This window comes from Cavia porcellus, unplaced genomic scaffold (genome assembly GCF_034190915.1).
Source record: "Cavia porcellus strain 051 isolate PalLab524CR breed Dunkin Hartley unplaced genomic scaffold, mCavPor4.1 scaffold_18, whole genome shotgun sequence".
NCBI lineage: Eukaryota > Metazoa > Chordata > Mammalia > Rodentia > Caviidae > Cavia > Cavia porcellus.
The window spans coordinates 49094508-49113192 of record NW_026947501.1 but is presented as its reverse complement, the minus strand read 5'-3'; the positions used below and the strand labels follow the sequence as shown (position 1 = coordinate 49113192).

General features: G+C 49.5%; 1 protein-coding gene across 12 annotated transcripts in view; it reads left to right on the top strand.

Annotated features, from left to right (window-relative positions):
* The first annotated feature begins 237 nt into the window (after nt 1-237).
* The window catches only part of LOC100725851 (interleukin-1 receptor-like 1), a 60654-nt gene continuing 42206 nt past the window's right edge, over nt 238-18685 (top strand). For 4 of the 12 annotated variants that reach the window (XM_063229763.1, XM_013154527.3, XM_063229762.1 and 1 more), the window contains exons 1-3: nt 567-688; nt 6894-7004; nt 10640-10736. The gene's annotated coding sequence lies outside the window, so the exon portion shown is untranslated. Of the gene's footprint in view, nt 255-566; nt 689-6893; nt 7005-10258; nt 10737-11571; nt 11667-18685 lie in introns of those variants that run through there. The other 8 variants (XM_063229765.1, XM_013154529.2, XM_063229760.1 and 5 more) reach the window with 6 other exon arrangements.

The window sequence follows — 18685 nt, the reverse complement described above, 5'->3', positions numbered from 1 at the left end:
GTGTGGTGACATAGCTGCGAAAAACAGGTTTGCTTCTGAGTGACATGTGTGGGTATGCATGTGATGTGTACATGTGGTGTGTACTCTTGCCAGTGAGGAAACCCAGGGAAGCCCCAGTTCTGCAGTCTGCCTCTGTGTGAAGAACAGAAGGTGAGATTCCTCCAGTGCCCAGTCTCAGCCTCGTCCTGGGCCACGGGACCTACAGTGACCAGAGGATTTATTAGATTCTAGCTTGGACTTGCAGTAGCAGCAGGGTATGTGCAGGTAAAAGGAGTGGATGGGTCTGATGGACTCGTGTTGGCAGCATGAAAAAAGTCACAAATAGCGTGAATGGAGGGATGACGGGAAGAACCCTTCGCAGTGAATATTGAGGCCCTCAACACGGGCCTATTGCTGAAGCCCTGGGAGTCCATGGGGGTTGGTGAGGCGCAAGTGAGCACAAACTTTCAGAGGAGTCCTGCAGTCTGGAGGAGTCCTTGAAGAAACCCGACTGTCATGGAAACTAAGAATGGAACGGGTATGGGGGCCCAGCGTGAAGTGTCGGGAGGAAGTGGTCAGGGTACTAGATGGTACAAGTGGAGAATCAGTGAGCACAGAGAGATTCCATTGGCGAGTGAACTGGGAGGTGTTCCGTCCTCTTCAATGAACAAAGAGGCACTACAGACACTGGACCCTAAGGCTCCAAAGGGTAGGTGTTGGTGGGCTAGGAGTCCAGGCAGGGAGAGGAAGGGGGCAGGAGGAGCAGCGGTGTCATAGGAAAGTGAGGATCGGGAGCATTAGGATGGTGACAGATGCTGACAGGGATATGTGGCTGGCCAGTTCCCTTAGAAAGTTCTGACTGCCCTGGGGGTCGGGAGGCTGGGGAGACAGAGTCCACAGCATGCAGTGGCACCTTGTGCTTCTCAGGGAGGAGGAGAAAGGAGGAGGGCAGGGCTGGGAGGAGACCATGGCAAACGCCAGGTTTAGCAAGAGTGGGCATTGCTTGTGTCCACTTTCTCAAGCCCTGGGATACGAGACCGTTGGCTCACAGCAAGGAACTGGGTGATTTTCAGATTTGGACAGATGTAGGAAAACGTCACAGGAACTGAGGGAGCTGAGTGGTGAGTGAGTGGAAGCATGGGTCAGCAGTGCTGGGGGACTTGCTGCAGCTGGGCAGCGAGTTTGCGAACTTGGGAGGGAGGGACTTCATTCAATCTGGTGCAAATTCGTGGTGGAATGTGGTGCCGGCCAGGGCAGACTTCCCGTGGAGACCTGCTAAGTGGGCACATCCAGGAGTGGTGCCAGATGCTAAGCACCCACATAGCATCCCGTGGGGAGGTCAGAGCTAGAACACAGGACCCAACGGCCTCTTTGTTTGTGGCACCACACTTCAGAGCTGACAAAGGAAAGTGTCTCATGCTGGCTCCCCAGTTTTCTGCCCATGCTTACTTAGTTTCATTTCCTCGATTCTGTCTACCTAATGGGGTGCAGTCCACCACAGCACAGGCTGGCCCTGCTGCCTGTTTGGGGAAGCACTGCACAGCCACCCTTGCTGTGGCCTTGCTGTGAACCCCTGCCGAGCTTAGCAGCACTGAAACTGTTTGCAGTGCTTGGCCTGGAAACCTCTTCCTAGGCAGCTGGGGCTCTTTCCTCTGGACTCTGTGAATCTGACTTTTCCCTTTTTTGGATCACTTTTAGTTTCTATCCTGCGGTCTCATAGCAGCCTGTGCTCCTGGATCCCCTTCCCAGCCCCTCAAGATCCCATGCCCTCCTGCTTTTTGAAGCACAAACGCTAAGGTCTCACTCTTACTGACTTTGGCTTGGAACTGAGCTTGTCTCATGTTCCTCTCACATCTGGTAAGGGTATCTACCTCTTGCTAAGTTCCCAAGGCCCCTTTTTGGATTCCTTTCTCCTGGAGGTCACTATGAGCAAGTGTGTGATTGTCTTTTTCTGGGCCAGGCTGGCTTCTGTCTCCCACTTTTTTGAAGTCCTCCCCAGCAGCAGGCTTCCCTGTGCCTTCCAGTAAGGCTGCATTTGAGGATTTCCCCTGCATTTAGCATTAAACAAAGGGAAAATTTTTTTTTCACTCCTTTTTCTGGAAAGATATATATATATATATATATATATATATATATATATAAATTATGGCATCTGCGAGTGACAGGGTCAGAGGTAGAGGCAGGCTGGCAGGCTGGAGGATGATGTGGTACTTGTGGTCAGGGAGGGGATTTTGAGAAGGGGAGAGTCACTTTCCTTGGAGGTGGGAAGAGCTCACTTCCTGGGTTCAGTTGCTTTTGCTGAGGTCTCTGTCCTCCTCGTGGCCTGGAGCATGGCCTGGACAGAAATGATACACTCAGGTGTCGGAGGCTTGGGTTTCTGCGGTGCTGCTGGTTAGAACTCCAGGGGCTGGGCAGAATAACATGGGTGGCACCACAGAAACCAGCAGTGTGCATGGCATCCCTGGCCCTGTGGTGGAGGAAACTCAAAACTTTGAAAGATGTCACCTGCCTGGCCTGGGTGTGGGCCTGAAACCCACTTCCCTCCATGGGTCACCCACCCAGTGACCATGGTGCTGGTTATCACAGCTGAGGCTGGACCTGTGCCTGTGTCTTCCTGCATAGTGACACGAACACCATTTTATCATTTAGTCCCTTGAGGTGTGACAAGGCACAAGGCCTGAGGGGTGTAAGAGGCAGAAATTTATTTCTGACACCTCTAAGGGCTGGAAGGTTGGGGCCACAGTGCTGGGAGGAGGAGGCCCTGGGGAGGAAGATCCATGCTGGGCCCGGAGCTGGCTTTCTCACCGTGTCCTCACATGCTGGGCTTCCTTTCACCCCAGTGTCTTGTGCTCCTATAAAAACACAGGTTTTGCTGAACTTAAAGCCTGCCCGTGTACCAGAGCCAGGCACTCCTGATAGATTCTAGAAAACAAACCACGTGTGCAGTGTGGTGTGTGCTTTCCTGCAATATATAAACACCTGTAATCAAGTCTAATTTGAAACTCAGGCATAGTAAAAAATTTAACACCAGTCACTTCCTACAGATTTTGGTGATCTCAGCATAGGAATTTTCCCCTCCTTATTGAGCATGTCCTCCTTTCCACTAAAGGAAGCATGCTGTGGCTTCTCCTTGGCATAGGCAAATTGCTGGGGTTTGTACTCTGGGGCCATGATGAGGTAAAATATGGGTGACGTGGATGATAGCCCTGCAATGCCGTGAGCGTTGACGGGGTGACAGAGGGTGACCGAGTGGCTCATGTCCGTCGGCATGTAGTCCAGAAGCGCTGGACAGCAATGTGATCCCGGTCCTGAGGTGCAGGGAACAGCATGGTGCAAACTTTTACCACACTGCTCAGGGGGCATGTGATTGAAAACCTACCACTTGCCTGCGGAATTTTCCATTTCACTTGTTCGTGCCATGGTTGACCCACAGGTGACTGAAACCTGAGATGGCACAGCCATGTTTCAAAGGGTGAGTGCTTGGTGTCCCCTTTGGTGTCTCCTTCAGGACCTGTTCTGCATTGGCAGCCTCATTCTGGGTGACCTGGGGTTAGGGCTCTTCCTGCTAAGCGGCAGCCTGGCATGGTGAAGAACCTGGGACCCCAAGCCAGTCACCAAAACCACTCCCCCTGTGGGACCCCACTCACACATGGTACCTCGGGGTCACAGGAAGTTGAGTGGTGGCCCCCCGCGGCTGGGGTGTGGGAAGCCAGTGTGCAAAGGGTCAGAACCTGGGTTTGGGATGAGGAGATCACACTAGAGGTGAATGGTGGGAGTGGCTGCACCCAAGGCTGAGGTCACTTCTCACTGACAAATGGCCTGGAAGGTAAATGTTTCAGAACAGCAAGGGTGATGCTGAGGAAGTGAGTCAGACCTGAGGTTCCCCCTCTGGTCCTCCTCCTCCCATAGGCAAATCTTTAATTCACTGGGCCTCGGGTGTTTAATCTGTGAAATAGGAGCGACGTTTCTAAACTAGAACCAAAGGGATGAAGAAGCTGGAGTTGTTTAGTAAAGCCCTCACCAGAGTCTTAGCGCTCACCTGGTGGCAGCTGCTGTGCACAGGGACAGAAGAGGAAAGGCAGCGTCCAAGCAGAGCAGGCACTGATGTTAGAGCCACTGCTTTGCAGTGGGTCGGAGTCCTGTAAACCTTGTGTGGGCTCTGAGAGCCAAGATGGATGCCCTCATGATTGTAGGTCCTCTGGGACATGGGGTGTCTTAGCTGTGTTGTTTGTCCCTGAGGTGAAGCAGGAAGATGGCTCAGGGGAGGGGTGTAGAGGAGGAGGGCAGAGTGGCTCAAGGGAAGCAGAGCAAAGGGAGCAGCAGGAGGGGAGGTGAACCCTTCTGGTCTACCCCATCCACCCTGTCTCCTGAGAGGACTCCCCTGCTCCTAACAGGAAGTCAGCTACGAGCCCAGGATCTAGTCACCTCCCAAGAGCCCTGCAGGTTCAGTCCATGGGCAGGACCGGAAGAGTTTGCCACTGTGTGTGTGTTGGTTGGGGGTGGGTGCTATTGGCTACGCCTTGCTCTCCGCCCCCATGGTTGCCATGGGCTTTTTTTGCTCCTCCTCTCTTTGCCTCCAAATCTGATCCAGCACAAATGCAGCCAGCTGTATTTTCAAGTTATGTACAGAATGAAACCACCCTGTCCAGTCTGCCATTTAGACGACCACACTGGTCCGCAAAGTCCCTTGACTCTCCCGATTCTGTGATGCTCCAAATTCCATGACTCTCCTGATTCCTTTCTGGACACATGTCTCATTGCCAGTCAGTGTAATGCGCCTAAGACTTCAGTTCACATTGGTCCAGTTGTTAAAGGAGCCTGTCTGGACTAGAGCAAAAGGCAGACAAAGTTCTCACACCAGCCCTGAGGACCTCCATTGGGCCACTGCCGGCATTTGACACAACCCTACATCTCATGTCTTCATTCTCTCCTCATTTGCCCTGGACTCTTCCCTGCATCTTAGACACTCCGTGGACTGGCCAGCGAGGCCTTGACATAGGATATTTCTCCTGCCTGGAGTTCCAGTGCCTGACTCTCAATGAGATTTGGAGGAAGCATAAATATATGGGGAGAAGGATGAATAGGTGCATGGGTGGAGGGATGGACAGGTGGGTGGACATATGGATTGATGGGCTGATGAATGGATGGATGGACAGATGGATGGATAGATGGGTGGATGCAGTTGGTGGAAGGATGGTTGGATAGATGGATGGACAAATATGTGAAATGTGGCATGAAAGGAAAAACATTCTGGGTCTGGAAACTTATGGAAAGGGAACAAGATACAAAAATAACAAACCAGGAGAGTTCCCAAGGAAGTCATTTAGGCCAAACCTTGAAGGATCAACAGGAATTAACTAGGCTGGGGAAGCAGAAAGAATAGCTCCGGTTCCATGGAAAAGAGGCTTCCTTCTCCCCAACATTCTTCAGAGAACGCCCTGTGGAGTTCCTTGATCTCCCAAGACCTCATTCTCCTCTTAAGGGCAATGTCTGTGATGAGGGCTACCACTTCCCTCCTCTTCATGACTTCGAAGCATCAGTCTTTCACTTCCATTCAGCCAAGCCCGTTAGACTTGTCTCCTACTTCTAACATCCTCTCCCAGCTTCTGTGGTCTGCCCGCCTCAGTGGGTAAGGGCTTGGAGTCACAGTGGGTAAGGGCACTGGCCACTCCTTTTATTGCTAGAAGGAGTTCTCTTGCCTTCTCTACCTCCATCTCAGCATTTTCATTATAGGTAACTGTCCATTTCTGTAGACCGCACATGTATGAATTCAGTCAACCATCAAAACATTCAGAAAAAGCTATCAGTACCAAACATGTGCAGACTTTTTCTTGTCATTACTTCCTAAATGTGATAGTGTAACAACTGCGTACAATGCAATAGGCATTGCAAGTTTTAGAGGTAATTTAATGTATGTAAGAAGATGCACACAGTTTCTATGGATTATAATTTACATACAGGATTTAAGAGTCCAAAGGTTTTGGCACCTGTAAGGATTCTGGTGGACATCCAGGAACCACTGTCCTTACCAATTGCCATTTCGAACATCTCTTTTTACCCTTGGCTTCTGTCTCCATGCCCTCTCCAACCTTGATGGTTGCTACAGTGGCTGTTACAGTTCAGATCTAAAATACCCCATACCCCCATGCTCATGTATTCTGACTTTAGGCTTTTAAGATGACTGGATCATGCAGGGCATACTCACTAGCAGACTGATGCCTAGAAGAGTTCAGAGGTGAATGTGCTCATAGAGATGGGGGTGTTGTTGTAGGTGGACATTGTTGCAGTTGGGGAACTGGTGTGTGGCCTGGGAAGGTGCATGTCCTTCCCTGGCTCAGCTTTTCTCCCTCTGCTTCCCACTCACAATGAAGTGAACAGCCCTCCTCACCAGATCCTTCTGCTCTGGGGTCAGCCAGCTATGTACTGATGCCCTAAAACCCATGAGCCGAAATAAAGTTTCTTTCAAATTGTGGGTGGCAGGTATAGTGTCTCATTGAGGCAGAAGTGACTAAGACAGGCAATTTTTTTTTTTTTTTGTCTTTTTCCTTTTTATTGGTACTGGGGATCGAACTCACGACTGCCTGCTTGCAAGGCAGGTGCTTATGCTGCTGAGCTAAATCCCACCCCTGACAGGCAACATTTTTATTTTCTCTGTTTTGTGCCTCTTTTCCTCTGTACTTTAGAAATCCAAGATTCTTAGTCAGGGTACCATTCTTTCCCTCTCACCACCTCCACTCCCATCTCTCTGACTTAAGGGGCCCCAACTACTCCTGTGACTTTAACTACAGTTCATATTCTGAAAAACCGTATGTCAGTCACCTATAATTTAACAGACTTCTAAGATCTTGATGTCGACAATATTTCAAAATCAGCATATCTAAAAACGGATTGACATGCTTTACTCTTTTTTACAGATATTCCTCCTCTAGCCAGCACGATCCCCGGAGAGCTTGCCACCATTCCATGTTGCCCAGCTCCTTCTCTCTTTGTCTTCTGGAACAAAATAAACCCAATGAATTCCACTTGTAAGTGTGAAAACACAGTCTCTCCTTCTTTCTTCTGCATTCTAACATCCGTGCACCAAGTCTAGCCCTTCCTGCTTCTTGGGGGCTCCGTTGGCACCCCAAATCTGTTTTGGTGACCGTAAAGATGGCGACCTTCACCTGGCTCTTATCCAGGAGAGAGCTTGCATTTCATTTCATGGAGAGGCCAGCTGAAGACTGTCCTTTACCGCTCTTCAGCTCATCTTTATTCTCTATACAGCTCCTTCCTCCCAACACAGTTCCTGAGGTCACTATTACCCTTCAAGTATTCCTCTGCGATCTTCCAGGGGGAAACTAATGCTGCCATGCTTATGCTTCCTCTGAAATGTACTTGAGATAAAAATAAAACGAAATGGTTACACTTCATTTACACAGTTTCAACATGTAGTTGTAGTGCGGATTGGTAGTGGTGGCATCGTGAGGTGCTAATGGTACTGGGTGGAAGGTGCCATGGGGCCTCTTCCCAGGTAGTTGACGTCCAAAACAGAGTTGGAAAAGGCACACAGAAAGTCAGCAAAAGTGCACGTTTGTTGAAGGTGGAAAAGAAATGCTCTGCAGAGTGTGAGCAGGCCAGTAGAAAGGCTCACAGTGGCCCTGAGGGTAAGGGACAGGGATTCCTGGTGCCAGTACTATTGTTACTGGGAGCAGTGTGAGGCAAACACTGTTCTGTCAGCCTCAGTCTGATGTAAAGGGTTCTACTAGAGACCTCACTGGGATTCTTGCTGCATACATGCATACATGCATTTGTATATTTGCATACTTATATTTGTATGCATACATGCATACAAATGGAGCAACAGGAGCAATGTCTGCTGATTGGTTGTGCCCTCATCCAAATGAGGGATTGAAAGACCACCTTCTGATTGGTTCTGGGAGCAGTGGCAGATTTAAATGAAGGATTTTGGCAGCACTGTTCTGATCTGAGGGGTTTTATGGACTGTGGTGGTGGTGTTTCTGTGAAAAATGTGTGCAGATTCTTTCCCATTTGATAGAATTTTTGGGTGGCTAAAAAGATAGAAATATGAAATAAAAGTGGCCTTGATTTTAGGAATGCAGAGGGAGAAACCCCCAACCACTGAGGTCTGGCTTTTCTCTCTGTTGGGCATATGTTGTGGGGGCATACACATAGCTTTGGTCTGGGGTGGTGCCTAAGGGGCATTACTGATGCACAAGTAGCTCACTGGAATTCATTTCTCTCCACAAGTAAATGGCCTAGGGGCGGGAATGTGACCTCAAGATCGAGCCCATTAGTTTCGCCTCCCAACCTCACACCACTGCAGTGCCCCATTTAGGGCAACATCCTTTCATTCCTGTTTTCTTATTATTATTAGGAAAAAGGGTGAGGTTTTTCTTTCCTTTATTTCTTTCTTTCTATCTTTCTTTTTTTTTTTTTTTTTTTTTTTACTACTTTCTGAAAGGAGGCGCAGTATTGGGGTTAGGAGGTTCGACAGGATGATGGTTGATGCCCGTGTAGAAGCTGGTGCCAGGTGTTTCAGCCAGAACAACTTTATCACTGGTAAATGCCTTCACGTTAGACTGGAAAAACAAAGAGCCAAGGTATTATGAGGAGGTGGGCCACTATCACATTTAAGGACCCAGGTGAGGTAGAAGAAAAGGTGCCTTTGATTTAGATATGCCATTTTATCAGGACCATGTCGAGGTAGAATCATTGCCACGGTGAGGTAGAATTCTGAAAAGTAAGTGTGGGGTTAGGAGGAGTGAAGTTATGAGAGGTGATAATTCCCCCATGTGAATGGGGTAAAAGTTAAGAGGGAGGTAGGTAAGACTTGTCAAAATCCTTTTACTGTTTGCCATCTGTGTGAGGCCTCAGGTTCCATCACACAAGGTCACACAGGCCATGTGTCAATGTGGGAACTCACACAAGAGACCATTTCCGCTGCCTCAGCCAGAGTGCAGTGGGCTGGGAGGAGCCCTCGGTGCTGGCAGTGAACTTGGCTACAGAAGTCTCCTCTACCCCAGAGCCAGGGCTGCTTTCGCCTCCACTCATGGCTGCTAGGCGCAGCCAGAGCCCTGTCTCCCTATGAGCCATCCTGGAGGAGAGGGAGGAGGAGGAGAGGGAAGAGGAGGAGGAGAAGGGGTAGGAGGAGGAGGAGGAGGGAGAGGAGGAGGACGAGGGGGAGGAGGACGAGGAGCAGGAGAAGGAGGAGGAGAGGGAAGAGGAGTAGAAGGAGGAGGAGGAGAAGGAGAAGTAGGAGGAGAAGGAGGAGGAGAAGGAGGAGGAGAAGGAGGAGGAGAAGGAGGAGGAGAAGCAGGAGGAGGAGGAGGAGAGGAGGAGGAGGAGAAGGAGGAGGAGAGGGAAGAGGAGCAGAAGGAGGAGGAGGAGAATGAGGAGCAGGAGGAGGAGGAGGAGGGGGCAGCCCCACAGTGTGAGCACAGCCCAGCAGCCCAGCCCCCAGGGCGCTGAGGGCAGGCTGAGGCAGCCTAGAGCCTGGCTGGCCTGCAGCCTCTCTCCTTTCTTCCCTGGCACAGGCTATGTCCTCTTTGCACAGTGAACAGACAACCAGGAGTTGGGGAGTGTCAGAAGGTACATGTAAGCTGTGATAAAAAAAAAACATGATGAATGCTTCAATTAAAAATAAAGACATTTTATTAAAATAGACTTTGCCATGAATCCCCATCAAAGAACTTCCCCTCACTTCAAACACACCCCACCGTTCTGGCCATACTCTGAAGGAGCTCTAAAGACTCCTTTGTGAGGGTCTTTATGAGATGAGATTAAAACACACAGTGCATGCTGCTGCAGAGCGCCACTCAGTGAAAGGCAGCCTGGGGTCATGGTGCTGTGTTCTCACCATATCACTCACCAGTCAGGTACCAGGGGCTTCTGGTTCCTCCCCAAAGTCACAATCAGAAGGTGAATGTCTTTAACCAATTCAGTGCACTCACGCATCTGCAGGAGCACAGCTAAACACTCATGCAAGAGGGAGGACTTCCAGAGTGCGTCAGAGAGCGGGAAGAGCTGTGGCATATGTGTGTCTGGAGCAAGGGATGGTATTTTGAGGGAGATTGATGGCAGAGTGTCTGTCACTGTGATGTTCTAAAATGTACATATTCACTACTCTGTGTTTTTGAACACACCCTGTTCCTGGTCTGTTACTGATGAGATTGGCTGGGGTCTAACAGACCAGCAGCACCTGACTGAAGGGGTGGGGCAATGGTCCCAGGCTCTGACCCTTCTGTCTATCCCCGCTCCTCCCCCTGAGCCTTTCTCCCTCTTCTGTGACAGACTTGGGCTTTCCTAGTGCCAGTAATCAGAAGGTTACACAAGGGCGTTCAGCTCCAAGGCTCTGCTGAGGGAAAGCAGCAGGAGGTTCTGCTTTTCTCTCCAGTCCAGCTGCACCTGTGAAGCCGACTGTATGCTTTGCACAGCAGCAGACACTCATTGGTGCTCAGTAGCTGGCCCGGAGAGGATCGCACTTGGGCCCCACCATGATGAAGCAGGGATAGTGCAGGAACAGCCTGGCTAGGAGGTGAACCTGAGCCCTTCCGAGGAGCCCACAAGTGCAGGCACACTCCAGCTACACAGGACTGAACTCACAGAGAGCCTGGACACAGGGAAACTTCAAGTCTCCTGGTTCCTCTTTCTGTTCTTCCAGTTGGCTCCTGGCCTGGTCAGTCACAGATAACTGAGCAGCAGGACAAAGCCGAGGAGGAAAATGCAGCTTGAGGTGCAGCTTGCTGATGCTCCAACAGGTGAGTGGAAGGAAGAACTTCCTCTCAAGGAAGGACACGGGGAGGGCAGGCACCTGGGCTGGAGGTTGACAGAGAGCAGCCCGGGGAATGGCAGCACAGTGTGCATGCACATTCTGCAAGTGCTCTGCAGAGGAGGTTCAGAGGCTATGCCAGACTCTCATGCTGGGGAGGGATCCAGACAAAGCCGGGGACTCATGAGAAGTTCCTTGCAAGGCTGAGCCCATTTGGTGACTGGCTCCTGGTTGTGAGCAGAGGTGCCTGATTTCAGGGTGGAGTTTGTCCCAAACATTCCTCGGTGTGGCAGAGTGACTATCATTTCTTCTTTGCATTTGTCATCTCCATAAATATGATGTTCGTATGAGAGTCTTCGAATATTCTGTATTTTGTTATATAGTATGTATTCGATTATGAATTAGAATTTTCATTTTTCTTCAGAAAAAATACACTTACCTTAAAAAGTACACCTATGATCTTGCAAAAAATAGCATTTATATAAAGTTCTGAAATACTTCATTGCATTAGGAATTTAAAACTAATGGGCTAAAGTTTTTGAGGCGAGATGAACAGTTGCTCCACGCGTGGGTGCACTGAAATGAAATCAAACCCAGTGCAGTTCTCCAGTGTGGCAATCATGTTCTGCTTCTGTAGGGACAAAGTCTCATTTGACTTTCAGTTGACCTTCAGCTGTCCAGGTCAGACCCTCTTTCCCTGAAGTTGCTGAGCAAACCGAATACCTGTCAGTTCCACCAAGTTGGAAGTCTCATGTCACTTTTCTTTGAAACTGTTCCTTTGTAAGTAATGGATTGCAACAATTAAATACATCCTTCATTTGTAGAATGGTTCCACAGCAACCTCACTCCAGATCACCCAGGAACATATAAGAACCTACTAGAACCTTCTAGAAATTTCTGATCCTCTCAAATCCATAAGGTATCTTTTTACTCCTATTCACATTATGGTTTTATTTGTTTTTTAAATCTACATATCAGGCTTCTTCAAAGAATATACGTTTTAAGACCTCTTCATTTCCTACCTAAGCATCTGCTTCTACTGTCACCCTCAATCTTTTGTTTCTGTCCAGTTGAAGGTATTTTCAGTACTTGGCCAAGATAATCCATGCAACTGGTAAACAGATGTGACTTCTGGGACAGGGTTCTGGATCCCAGCTCATTTCCTAACAAGCTTTGTGACATTGGGAAACTTGCTGGACCTTCCTATGTTGACGTTTCCTCATTGTATAAAGTGCGGGTCAGAAAACACCCAGCGTTGGCCCTGTAGCAAGCTCTCCTGAGCCTTGACCCTTATTCCTAGCTTTAACCTGGAAGCAAGCTCTTCTTCCTCTTCCTGTTAGAAGGCAGCTCTTTGTATGTCTCCCTGAGGCACCTTCCATGTGCTTGCAGGCTGGACTCTACAGAGTGCTCGAAGAACACTTTTAGAAACTTGCTGGAAAGTTTCCATATGTGGGCTATTTCCAGAAGACCAGTAGTCAACCCAAGAGTTCACTGTGTGATTTCCAGGACTCTCAGGGCTGTCTGAGGTGGTTATTGCTCTGCAGGGGCAGCAGTTGAAGTCACCCCTGTGCAGTGAAAGTGTGGAATCAGTATCCATGACTCTGACCAGGAGTCTTTGCAGCTCCTCAAGGGCTGTCTGCAAAACCTGTTTCGGGCTGGTCACCACTGGGAACTGGCATCATGGGTGCTCACAGGGGTCCTGCACAGAGATCCTGCCTCCAAAAAGCACCTCCCACCCCCTTTTCCTTTCCTTCTCCTCCTTTTCCTCTCCCTCTTCTTCCTTCTTTTTTTTATTCCTCGTCTTTTTCTTCCTCCTTTCCCTGTTTTCTCTTACACACACACGTGCGTACCTACATGCACACACAAAGAGTTCACTAGAGAATATATTCCTAAGGACAAGGAAAACTTGCAGATATTTTAATATTAAAATGTACTGAGATTTCAGGAGACTAATACAAGCCACCTTTGGCCTCTAGGCTTATAGGCAGTGCTCAGCTGCTTCCAGATGATCATCAGCTTCCAGACATTTGTGAATATGTCCACCTGCTGAAGTGCATACACATTGTTTAGTAGAATATATATGTACGTATATATCTATGTCATAGATTCAAATGGTTTGGGTCAGATACTCATTTTAAGAGCCCTTTGTATCAGAAGGAGCTGTAAATGCCAACTTTAGGTAGAGCAATAGAAAAAGAGCAAAAGGCAAACCTCTCAGCTCTTCCTGATACACCTTAGCGAAATCATTGTCCACAGAACTTCTGGAATTGTGTGTGATGCCCCATGACTTTCTTGGGGGTCAAAGCACAGGCTGATCAGTTTAAATCTGGTGCTTTAGCAGACAAAGCAGGTGACCTGCTATTTGGGAGCCCCATGTCTCCTCCACAGTTTACAGCAAGCAGCAGGGAGCCCTGACACCTGCAGGGGATGGTGTCTCAGGACCCTTCAGACACCCCAGGGAACCTGGCCAAGGTGCAGAGGCTGCTGCAGCTGGAGTCTCTTGGCCACTCGTTCTTTCTTTTGTCTTCCTCTTTCCATTTTACTCAGTGAACCACAGGGAGGTGTGGTGCCATGTGCAGAAGGCCACTATGAAAGTCACTGGGAGGTGCCTGGTGGGTGGCACGTGGGGTGTGGATCACAGCAGTGGTGGAGCCATCAGGGTGCAGAGGAGCAGGAGGCTGCCACTTGTGTGCACAGGAGCAGAGGTGTGAGCAGCAGGGAGGGAACAAGCAGTGTAAGATGACCTCAGAATCCAGCCTGTGCAGAAGTAGAAACAGAGAAGGAGGATGGCAGGACAGTGGAGGGGTGACCTAGGGGAGTGCTGAGATACCACCTTCCTAGCTTCTGCAGAAACCCATGCCGGGTGCCCTTCAGAAGGGCCACTGGCCCTGGGCTGAGGAAGAGTCCCTGGGATGGAATGCCACAGGCTGAGGTCCCCAGGTGGGAGCGGCTGCTGCAGGAGGCAGCTGTGGAGGACAGGTTGAGTGAGGGGTGTGGTTCTGATGCTACAAGTCTGACTGGGTGGAGGAGAAGTCAGGCTAGGAAGTGCAGGAGGGTTTCCTGTGAAGCAGCATCTTCACAGGGGAAGCAGGCAGCATGAAACACAGGTATGCTTCTCAGGAAAGGCAGAGTGAGAGGGGAGGCCCTGCGAACCACGTGGACACTGGGCTAAGGGGTGATGACAATCGCGGAATGCAAAGCTTGCTCTCTCCTTTTTTTGTTTCTTCCTTCCCTCACTTCCCATGAGGCTTCCTCCCATGTTAAAGAAACAGTTTCATGGTGGACAACAACCTCCTCCTCCCTGCGGTAGATCCTCAGGCTTCTCAACTAGCAGCTTGCCAGCATTCCACACCACCCCTCCCCCTGCTCTAACTCTTCCCTGCCCTTGGCTTCCTAGGAGCTCCTGGTCTGCTCTTCCAGCCCCTGTGACTTGGTCCCTCCATGGCTGCAGACGCTGGGCAATGCTTTACACTCATCTGCTTTTCTTCCCACTTCACATTCTGTGGTGCCATCAGGTCTGGGGTGCGGATTACTGTAACTCACTGATCCAACATGTTATCTCCAATTCTCATTTCTTAATTCACACATGTGACTGTCTGTTTGACATTTTGCTCTGATGCTTTCCAGAACCTTCCACACCCACAGTTTCAAATCCTAGCTCGAGTTAACCCTCCCTGTAAAAAACAGCACACATCATGCAAGCCCATCCTCTTCCTCTCTTCCGTGTGACAAGAAAGTGCACCACCAGCCATCCAATTGCACAAACCAAGAACCCAGAACCTGTGACCCCAACTACCGGGGAGGCTGACAGTGGATGATCCCAAGTGTGAGCCCAGCCTGGGCAAATTTCAAGCCCCTGTATCAAAATAAAAAACGACGCAGTGCGGGGACTTACCTCAGTGAAAGGCCCCAGATTCAATCTCCAGTACAGAAGAAAAAGAGGAAGAGAAGAAAAGGTAACACAGATGTGAGGACCTGGGCTTCGTCTTTTCCTTGGCCTGCTCTTCTTGCCTATCGATTTGATCAGAAGGTGCCGCCTTCCTTTCACACACACCTTTTCTCCACCTCTCCTGCCATCGCCTTACTCTGAGCTACGCTTGCTCACCTCCATGGCAATGACTTTGTCCTGATTTTGCTGTTTCAAACATGGCACTCAAGTTCTTTGAATGAGCCCCATGGAGAGGGAGGTCCATGCTCCACACTCCTGAATCTGGGTGAGCTTAGGATGGTGCTGGGAAGGAAGGAACACCAGAGTTGCACCGTGTGGCTTTGGAGGGGGTCCTGGGGACAGTGCTTCTTTGTCTTGCTCACTGGAGCTCCCCTGCTGTGAACCCTGAGATATGAAGGCCTCTTGCTGTAGGTAGAGACCACATTACGATCAGGTTGGCATTTCTGGTCTTTGTGAGGTTCATCGAGGCCCCACGAAGGAGTGGGCAGGGCTCTAGATGACCTCACCCCCGACCATTGAGCCATCCCATTTCTAATCCTTCCTAGCTAACACCCCAGACCCTATACAGTAGTCCCAAGTCCCATCCAGTTTCTTGCTCCACCTTCTTATTTCATGGTCTGGCCAAGTTTCCAGAGCATAGCTTCCATCTGCATAATAAAAAGGTTGCTCTAACCTGGAGAGTTCTGTAGTAATTTGTAACATACCAATAGTAAAAGAAATGTTGATTCATCTCATTTATGTTCAAAGATTTAAAGAAAAGATAAACACAGTGAAGGATTAGATAGAGCATCTAACGGAGGTATGGAAACAAAATAAGCAAACAAATAAAAGTAATAAAAGTAAGAATATCAGTAATAGCCTTGCTGGATGAGTTTAACAGCAAATTCAGCATTATAGAAAAGTATCAGTGGGCTTGGAGACAGGGTAGTGGACACAAGGGGCTGTAGTGGTGGTGGAGGGCAGAAGGATGGGGAAAAAGGTTCAGGGCCTGTGCTGAGCACCCCAGTGCATGTGTGATTAGAGTTCCAGGAAGAACAAAGAATCAAATGTTTGGAAGAAAACGTCGTGGAAAAACTCAAAATTTGTTTAAAGAAAGGAAGGGAAAAAGAAAAAATGAAAAAAGAAGGAAAAATGGAAACAAAATCAGGAAGAGTTGATGGAAGAGAAGAGAAATGGAAAAAAAAGAATTAAAATATGGCAGGGAGAGGTGTAAATTCACTGTGATGAATGTGACTGTTATATATGTCCCTGGAGTGTACCAATAACTTAACAACAACAACCAAAAGAAATAAATTCATAGTCCCAAGGATTTCAATAATCATGACTAGATTAAGTACCAAAAAGACACAGGCTGCTCAGCACTGAAAACCAGCAATACACAGCAAAGGTAAGCAAGAGGAAAGGAAAACACATTATATACTACAAGATTGATAAGAATAATTGTTTTCGTGTGAGAAACAACACAACCCACCCTAAATGGCTTAAATGCAATGTATCTTACAACACTGTAAGAATAATTACTTGTATATATTCTACATCCAAAGAAAATATCTTTAAGAAATTAAAGCGAAATAAAAAAGTACTCTAAAGCAAATCAAATATGGGAAAATTATTTACCAGTAAAGCTTTAGGCAAGGTAAAAGAAGGTAACAGCTATGTCAAATCATCAGTTAAAATTATCCTGAGGAGAGAAAATGATGACCCTCAGTCATGCTCATTAGGAAATGTTTTGGTGTTATTTTTTTGCCTTGTTTCCAATATTTCCCAACATCAGTATAACTTACCCAACTCATTACTGTCTTGCTGTTCCCTAGAATGAATAGTTTGGGGAAAGTGAGTCAGGTGAGCAGAAATCATACAGAAAGGGAGAAGAGGGACCATTGAGAATGGCCCAGGTTATGGGTGACGAATGACCAAGCAGGACATTGGCTATGGGCCACGAGGGACGTGGAGGATACTCATGTTGTACAATCAGTAAGGCGTCGGCGGATGGCCGATGGAAGGCATAAGGAGAGGATTCCAGGGTGTTGAGTCGGGCCCGGGTCAGTGGGTAGGAACTCACCCCTTCCACATCTGGGGGCAGGAGGGAGGAGGAGGCAAAGCTGGGAAGTCAGTGATGCAGATGGAGAAATAGCAACTCGGCGTGGATGCCCTTGCTGGTGTAGGAGCAGAGAGGTCACGTCTGGCTCAGGGTGGTGCCTGAAGGTTGCTATATGATTTCTCTATGCCTCAGTTTCCTCTCTTCGAGGACTGGAAAACTGCAGCACGCGTCTGAGTTGTCTCGTAGATCGCAGCAGAATGGAGATGTGAGGTCCACCTGCTCTGTGGCCCGGTGCGGAACAGGGAGCAGGGACTGCTGTCACACCCAGTTGCATGTTGTGCCTCAGAACGAGGCTCTGTCACTATGATCACAGAGTCCTGAGCACCACCGGTCACAGAGTCCTAGGTAGCACAGTGCTGTTACCTTGATTAGAGTCCCTAGGAAGGAAGTACTGGTGCCAAGCTCAGGGTCCTGGTGAGCACAGGACCCCTCTGACTACATAGTCCTGGGAGCCCTCAGCAGTGGGTGACCAGAGGACAACTGGTGATGCCAGATGAAGGAGGGTGGAGAGTGGGAAGAGTTGCTGGATGCTGTGCTTAGGGGGTGGTGACATTCCGGTGACAGTGCTAAGAGCATGGTGGACGGGAGCAACGTAAGCTCCAGCACTTTCCCCAAAGTAGCTTTACAACATAAAATCCCTCACCCTCTGAGGGCTGTGGCTTGCTTTCCCTTCGTTCTGGCTGGACAGTGCCCATCCTGGAGACAGAAATGTGCATAGGGCTGGCAGTGGCCAGGAGTCTGCTGACAGGTAGCCCAGGCACCTGTGCTGTGGGCTCTCATGGTGTGGATGGTGGCCCCAAGAGCTCGTAGCTCTCTCCCCAGAGCACCACGTGACATAGTGGGAGGTGACATGGAAGGGCTTCTGTCTCGCCTGCGGGGCTCACAGCCCAGCACCTGCACAACCCAGGCACGCTGTATGGTGGTGGTGGTGGTGCTGCTGGGGCCCTCTTCCCGGGTCCTTGAACAGGAAGAGTTTATATTGGCTGATGCCTCTCTTTTATGTCCATTAGCTGGACAGCAGCATGCTCCAGGGATTTGGCGCTTGATCGCAGAGTATCTCAGGGTCTGAGAGCCAGGAGGTGCATCTTGACTTCATAGTTCCCTAACTCTGCCATCGTGCAGTGCTTGCTTCCTGTGACCCAGCGGTAGTGGCATCATCTCTGTCTTTCAGGCTCACAAAGCCTGCTGGGCTCTGATTCATGGCTGAGCCGAGACCCCTACCCCATCATCTCACCTTTCCAGCAGGGTTGGCCCAGACCCTGGGAAATCCTTCCTCACCTCAGTCCCTTCCAGCCTGCTCGGGGAGGGGGCTCTCACCTGCCCCTGTCAGGCTGGCTCACATGACTCGCCCTCAGAGCTGGTAAATATGCAGCTGAGTTTGCAGCAGTCACCTGATCTTACAGTGAGAAAGTATCCTTACTAGAAAACAGGTCATAGGGCTCAGTGACAGCCCTTTCTGTCACCTTTGAAGAGACAGGAGAAACTGAAAGCAAGCCAAGCAGAGGCTGGCAGGGGTGAGGCAGAGGGAGGGGACCATGGGTGGAGGATGGGAAAGTGGGAAAGAGGGGCGGTGTCTTGGAGAAAGATAGCTGGTTTGGAGGTTGGAGGTTGGGCTTGTGGTCCCCAGAGGCAAGTGTGCTGTGGAAACCCAACTAGAGGTCCACTCAGTCCTCAGGTGGGACGCATCCCATGTGAGTTGTCACTGGCCCCTTTCTTCAGTGGCTCTTGCAGAGGGCACTGACCGAAGCAGAGCCATGCGGCCTGATCTGACTGAGTTTCTACTCAGAAAGCCCGGTACCTCCTCCCTCAGCCATGGGACACTGAGGAGGACGGATCCTTGGAGTTATCAGGGCTCAGAGACATGGGCCCGCTGGGAGGACAGGTGGAG